Source organism: Manis pentadactyla, chromosome 19 (assembly GCF_030020395.1).
Source record: "Manis pentadactyla isolate mManPen7 chromosome 19, mManPen7.hap1, whole genome shotgun sequence".
In the NCBI taxonomy this organism is placed as follows: Eukaryota; Metazoa; Chordata; class Mammalia; order Pholidota; family Manidae; genus Manis; species Manis pentadactyla.
In genome coordinates, this window is record NC_080037.1 from 5,669,164 (window position 1) to 5,677,101 (window position 7,938).

General features: G+C 40.9%; 1 long non-coding RNA gene across 1 annotated transcript; it reads right to left on the bottom strand.

Moving 5' to 3' along the window:
- Nucleotides 1-1,565: 1,565 nt before the first annotated feature.
- LOC130681686 (uncharacterized) lies at nt 1,566-3,569 on the bottom strand. The gene is made up of 2 exons (XR_008994933.1): nt 3,400-3,569; nt 1,566-1,965 (listed from the first exon to the last, which is right to left on the bottom strand). It is a non-coding gene; the product is annotated as an uncharacterized LOC130681686 (long non-coding RNA).
- Between the last annotated feature and the right edge of the window lie 4,369 nt (nt 3,570-7,938).

Genomic DNA, 7,938 nt, shown 5'->3' on the forward strand with positions numbered 1-7,938 from the left:
TGCTGAAATCCAAACAGTTTTAAATTCTGAAGCATATTCAGCACTAAGGGTTTTAGATACGTGATGGTGACACTAATACCGATATCTCTGTACATATTTATGAGTTATATGTTTAGGATAAATTTGAAAAAGTACAGTTGCTAAAAGTATGTGCATTTTAAATTTCCTATCATCAAATTGCCCTTCAAAGGAGTGAACAACTTACCTCACCAACAATATCAAATGAAAATGCCTGTTTTTCCACACCCTGACCAAACCTTTCAATGTTTGCTGAACACAATACGTGAAAAGTGACAATGATCCATATAGGCTTCACTTGAGTTCATTTTATTATGAGTGAGATTAAGAATCCTTAAAATTTACAATGGATTTGTGTATATTTTTTAAATATTAGGTTAATTACACCCTTGGCTTTCTATGTTATAAATATTTTTTTCCCAATTTGTTGTTTGTATTTTGATTTTATTCATGATTTATTGTGCAGCAAGTTTTGATTCTTTCATCATTATATTTATTCATCATTGATGCTTCTGGAATTTATTTTGATGCCAGGCATTGTGGGCCTGCCATAACAACCTGTCCCAGAGTTGGCAGCTTTGCAACAGTAGAAATGTATCATCCCTCAGTTCTGTAGATCCGAAGTCCAGCACAGCCCGACTAGATTCTCTGCTCAGAGTGTCAGGGGGCTAAAGTCAAGGCACTGGCCAGGCAGGTCTCCTTCCACAGGCTCTGGGTAGAATCCAATTCCAAGTTCACTAAGGCCCTTGGTGGAATCCAGCTCCGTGCCGGTAGAGCCACGGTCCCTGTTGCCTGGCTGTTTGTCAGCCACGGGGCCAGCCTCAGCCGCAGGAGGCCACTCGCCATCTCCTGTCACACAGTCCCACCACAATATGATGAGTCCACAGGACAGCCGCTACTGCGGCTGCAGATCTGGCTTGACCTCTTATTTCTCTTCTACTTCTGAAAACCCAGGTGATGACCCTGGGCCTGAGACAGAACAGAAAAAGACCCGGCCTATTAAATAATTTGTAACCACCAGGAGCCCTTATTGCCACTGGTGGGTTGTTTTGTTTTGCGTTCATGATCAATCTGACCGGGCCTGTCCCCTGTGTACTGACCAGTCATGTATCACTGTGATTCATCCCGTTACTGCTCATTGGATGCCTGAGGATGTACAGATTTTCATTTGTTTTTCTTCAATCACTCGGCCGAGGCAGTGTAACAGCAATCAAGTGCACGGGTCCTGGAGTGAAACTTGCTTGGGAGGAATCTTGGCTTCAGGATTGGCGGCTGTGTGACCTTTTAGAAACGCTTCCCCACCTCCTCTCCGGAGAGTCGCCTGAGGATTCTTTCCTCCGTCCTGACTCCCTCTGTTCCAGGGTAATAAAGCCTTGGCCAAGCCAGACTGTGAGCCTGGTGCTAAACGATGTAGCGCGCGGAACTCAAGGACCCTAGGCTGGTCACTGGCCCATCTGAATGATCCTGGATAATCTCCCTATTTTAAGGCCTCCTGTGCACACAAGTCAACACAATCATAAGAGAAACGCTGGGCAAAGATCATGGGGGACATTTGGAATTCTGCCTCCTGGAAGAATAAAGGAAGACTCTGACTTTTTTTTCCAGATTGCTACCTAGTTGTCCCAAAATCATTTTGAATAAATCACTGGTACCCATTTGCTTGGTTTTTTGAAATTTGGATTTCTGGATAATTCAGAGGTGGCAATGATTTGAGTGGAACTCTGCCCCTATCTGGCTCACACTCCAGCTCCTCAGAGGATGAGAGATGATTGTCTGACAACTCTAACGCTCCTGGAAGTCAGAATAGCCCCGTTCTGGGGCCAGTTCCAGAGTCGGTATGAAAGTCCTGGGCTCAGGGGTGCCGTCGGAGGAAAGAGAGTGAGTGGAAACTCAGGTGTGTGGCTGGTCCATGAAGCACGCACGAGGTCTGGATTCAGTTCTCATAACCTGGGAGTTAAAAACCCCCAGAAAAACTGAGGTCCAGGGAGGCTTGAAGGGGTTGCCACAAGGTCAACGGCCTCTCCCTGCCCTCCAACGTCCATCTACACCAGCTAAGAAAGATCTAGTCGCTTACATCTCCAGAGACACGACAACGTCCAACTACTGTTACTTTCAAGTTGCTGCAGCCCTTGGACAACTGGCTGAACTGCTGAAAGTGATGGAGAAGCCAGGACAGAACTTGGGGTGACTGAAGAAGTCATCTATTGAAGCTACTGTTTATATATTATAAACATATTATAAATTACATATAGGATAGCTGTCATAGTATTCTTCTGTCCATGTTTCAGTTTGTGCTTTCAATAACGCCAATGTTTTCATCTTGATTTTTGTTTTGTTGATGTAGATATTTTAGTTTCTGGACACTCAGAAGAACAGCCTGGCCATGATAATCTTACTTCTGCACCATTATTGATCCGTTCTCTTAATAATAGTCTGCCAGCTCTGTCTCTGGCTGGTTATTTGCTATTTTCTCATCCATTTCTACCCTGAGCTTTAAGATCAAGCTCTGATTCTCTTCATGTGCTGAAACTGTGTCATAGGTGGCCAAGAATAAAATGAGCTATCCCAAGCTCTTTATACAGAGAACCTCCACTTCTCTGTAACTCTCTCTGCAGTGGATTTACCTCCACTTGCAAGCAGGGGGGGAGAGTGCTGCCTTGATATCGAGGTCCCCTCCTTTCTTTCCTGTTCCCTCCACCCTCACATCTATTCTCAGTCTGGCTCAGAACTAATACGTGAGAGAGGACCGCTTTTTTATGTTGTTATACATGGTAAGTGTTGAATTCTTACGCACAGGCCACAAATAAAAAAATCATTTTTTCCTCTGTAAGCCTCTGAAATAAGAAAATGAGTGTGTGAGAATATGTTTTTCAAATACATAATGTAAATGACAGTTATAAATGGAAATCATCTTGCAATCAGACAGTGACTATAACATCACACCGGCTGTTAAATATAGAGTGTGAGACTTACATCCCAGGCTAAGAAAGAAAAGAAATCTATGCATAGTTTATGAAATCTGTATGTCCGTACGACATCTATCCACATTTAAACCCATTTATGACTCACTAACAAAAAAGCTTCTTGGACATGGAGTCTTTGGGATTCTTTTTTCCCGCAACTAACCCTCCATAAAACCTCGTAGAGTTCCTGTCCTTGAAGCAGGAGTCAAAGGAGACAGAGAGGAATAAACCCAGCGAAGGTGAGAGGCGCCCTCTGTCCAGTGGCTACTGTCCACCGTCAGCAGTCTCTCCTCTTTATCGTCACAGCTATAAAAAATGCTGTTTATCAGATAATGGAAATAATTCAGATTTTCAGGTGCCAGATAAGAAACATCAATTGTTTTGTGGCGTTTCATTACTAGAAATAAGTGCACTCTACCTTCCGGTTGTTCTTTGTACTCTGTTTTCCCTGAGAAGGAATTGCATGTGTCAGCACAAGGCGTCTTCTGAGATGACGGTAGCAGCAGAGAGAGGCTCAGGGAACCCTGGCTTGCACCCCCCATGTGGTTGGGAAATCTCGTGCAGGGAGGCCTCCCCGCCTAGTTTGGTGGGACCTCCGCCTCTTGGAGAGGTTTCTTGGCTCTGGGTGAGAAAAAATTCAAGAGCAGGTCAAGCAGATGCAAGCAAGCAGGAGCTTATTAAAGCACAAGTATACACCGAGAGAGGGGGTGTGGGTGTGCTGGGGGGTGAGCAGCCCGGAGGTACAGTGGCTGGGGTTTAAAAAAGGCCTGATTAATTGTGGGGTGAATATCCATGGATGCGGGGCGAGTAACTGCCTAATACGATGGGTTGCACATGCCTAGTGAGGGAGAGAGAGAACATCTCCTCTTAAGAGGAAATTGACCTGGCAGGCAGACCATCAGGACTTTATTTTGGTATGTGCAGGTCTGCAAGCATCCTATTGTTCTCTCCCGGTTGTTCGGTTGTTCTGAGCCCTGTGCATCCCGTGTCTTTGCAAGCATCCTGTTGACCCCATACCTTCCAATCTGAGCCCTGAGCCCCTCTGCCCCCTCGTCCGGCCTGCCTCACCAACACCATTCCAGATTAAGGATGGGAAGCTGATTAAGGCTACAAAGAGAGGAACATCAAAGAGCGGGGTACTTTTACTCAAATAAACCTTTGCTTCATCAATTGTTCATATATGTTAATTTATGCAACGAGTATTTATCAAGAGCCTCCTATGTGCCAGTCATTGATTTAGGGCAGGAGATAAACAATGAATAACAACAAAACCCCCACAAATGTCCCAACCTCGTTGGAGCTTCACTTTGGTAGAGCTGGAAGGCAATGAACATGGCAGATCAGTAAAACACACACGATAGATACTAAAAGATGATAAAAACTAAAAAATGTCGATGAGAAAGGCAAGCTGAAATTTTAGAGGAGGTGATCAGAAGGGACAACACCAAGAAGTGAAAACAAAATGGGAATCAGAACACTTCAGCTGACAGCCATAGTTACCCCTCTCCTATCCCCCACCACGCCCATGGAAACATAGACAGGAGGGAAGAAAACTAACCCTACGCACTAATGTGAACCACACCTACGTGCACACAATTCAGCTTAAGAAATAAAGCCTTACGGATACCAACACAAACCCCCACATAATGTTCACCCACTGCTCCCTCATACCTCACATTCAAAAGTAACCAGTATCCTTAACTTGGTGTTTATCCCGTCTGTAGCTTTTGCTGCTTCTACATGTGAATGTATTCCTAAACTATGCAAGGAATCAGACCATATGCATCCTTCTGAAACTTGTCTTTATTCCCTATTACACATTTTTAGATTCATCCCTATCAGTATAAATATCTCTAGGTCATTAACTATAAACTGCTTCATAGAATTTTATGTTATAACCCTCTTTTCTCTTGTTGGTCATTTAAATGTTTCTGCAATTGACTTATGTTAAAAATTTTATTTGCTAGTTTTGTCTGCTTAAGAAAGCTCCCTTCTATTACTGATTTTTAAAGACATCTTTACTATGCATGAGTATTGAATTTTATTAAGTTATTTCTGAATCTACCAAGAGGATAATATTACTTTTCTTCCTTATTCCTTTAACATAAGGAATTACATTATTAGCTCATTGGCTGCTGAGCTATCCTTGTATTCCTAGTATAGGTACAATGTGGTCGTGTTTAGTTCCATTTAATACATTGCTATATTCAGTAATAAGATCTTTGTCCCTATGGTAGGCAAATTTAGCATAGAATCTTCCTTTCAAGTATTGCGCTTCTCTGGTTTTGATGTGAATGTTATGCTACCTTCATAAAATACCTTGGACACAGGCACTCGTTTTCAAATATCTAGAATAGTTTGCATAGGATTAAGATCTGGGTTTTTTTGGTGTTTGCAGGAACTCACCAATAATCTTATTTGGCATTTGAAGATGGTGTATATTTTTTAATTGAAATTATTATTGAGATAATTGTAGATTCCTATGCAGGAGTAAGAAATTGAAAGCCCACGGACCCTTTGACTAGTTTCACCACTGATACCATCTTGTCAAACTGTAACACAATATAACAACCAGGATACTGACATTATACAGTCTCTCAGATTTCCTCAGTTTTGCTTGTCCTCACCTGTGTGTATGTGTATTTGTTCTACTGATTTAATTTGTAGGTTTGTGTATCTGCCACCACAATCAAAAGGCAAAACAGTCTGATCATCACAAGTATCTCTTGTATTGCACTTTTATAAACTCAGAGGAAAAGGAATATAATCTTAATGCATGATACTGCTTTTGATTGAATTTTTTTTAAATATAGCTGATATGCATTATAATAATATATAGGCTTCAGGTGTACAACAGTGACTTAACAAATACATATGTTACAAAATGCTCACCATGTAAGCGTAGCTAACATGTCACCATACAAAGTTACTACAGTATCATTGACTGTGTGCCCTATGACGTACTCTTTACCCATGTGACTTATTCATTTTATAATTGGAAGTTTGTCCCTCTTGATCCCCTTCACCTATTTCACCCATTCCCCTGCCCCCTCTCTTATGGTCACTATCAGTTTGTCCTCCGTTTTATGACTTTTTTCATTTTGTGTTTTAGATTCTACATATAGTGAAATCATATGGTATTTGACGCTGACTTATTTCACTTAGCCTAATACCCTCTAAGTCCATCCATGTTGTCACAAATAATATTTCATTTTTTATGGCTGAGAAATATTCCATGACACATATATACCCCACATCTTTATCTGTTCACCTACTGATGGACACTTAGGTTGCTTCCATGTCTTGGCTACTGTACATAATACTGCAATAAACAAAAGGGTGCATATACTTTTCAAATTATGTATTTACCCTGTTTTCTTCAGGTAAATCCAAGCAGTGGGATTTCTGGGAAGGATGATATTTCTATTTTTAATTTTTTGAGGAAACTCCATACTGTTTTCCATGTGACTGCACCAATTTACATTCCCACCAATAGTACACAAGGGTTCCCTTTTCTCACCAACATTTGTTATCTTTTTTTTTTTTTATATATATATACTAGCCTTTCTAGCTGGCATTCTGCTCTGGCAAACTTCTGGGGAGGTGGATATATGAAAAAAGAGTGGACACTAAGAATAATTTAGGACCAAAAGGGAGGTACAACTATAGAAGTAGAGATTTTTTTTTAAATGAGAAAAAACTATGAAAAAAAGTTTGTACTTATTTGAAATATATTTGGCAAAAATGTTTCCTAGAAAAAATGTACTTTACTGAAATGGATGTAAGTAGAAACCAAAAACATGAGAACTCAACCATTACAGAAATATCAGAATGAAACTGGACCGCTTTCTATACCATCCACAAAATAAACTTGAAATGGATTAAAGACCTACATATAAGACCTGAAACCATTAAACTCCTAAAAGAAAACAAGGAGTAAACTCTTGAATATTAGCCTTAGTCATGTTTTCTGGATATGACTCCCCAGGCAAGGCAAAACAAAGCAAAAATAAACAAGTGAGACCACATCAAACTAAAAAGCTTCTGCACAGCAGAAGACCCCATCCATAAAATGAGAAGGTATCCTACTCAATAGAATAGATTTGCAAATGATACATCCAGCAAGGGGTTAATATCCAGAATATATAAAGAACTCATACAACTCAACACCGAACAATCTGATTAGTAAATGGGCAAAGGAACTGAAAAGACATTTCCCCAAAAAAAAGACATACAGAGAGCCAACAGGCACACGAAAAGATGCTTCACATCGCTAATCGTCAGGGACAAGCAAATCGAAGCCACAGTGAGACCTCGCCTCTAAGTCATCAGGTGGGAGGTGGTCGCTCAGGGCCTTACATTGCGGCATCTGATCCATGACATTCTGGCTTATTAAAAACTTTGTCACCATTCTCAAAAAATGCTCTTTCTTCATTCACACATATTATTGCACTAATGCTCACTCCAAACCCATGAGCAGAGGAAGCAGAAAGCTGATAACCCCACTTGACAGATGAGGAGATTGAGAGTCACAGCATAAAGTCCTTCTTCCAAATCGACAGGGTGCGTGAACGAAGGGCGGATGCCAGCTCGGCTCCCAGCTCTGCCACCTGCCCTGCCACACAGCAGAGGGTCCCCGGTGCGGGCCAAACCTCTTTGTCACATATAGAATGCTTACTTTTATCACCTTTATTAAAAATATCTTTAGCAACAAAATTAGAGAAATTATAACAAAAATTCGGACTTTGAAAATGTATAGGAATATATATAATTTTTCACTTTTAGTAACTCACTCAAAATTTTATTTTTTTATAACCCAGAAATATATTTGTGTGTTGTGTTGGTTATATTCAGGGTAAAAATATCTAGGCATGTTAGCATTTCATCTTCGTATCATGCAAACTAAGAACTAACAACTTTCAACCACCGTGGATATGAGTAGATACCCCACCAGCAA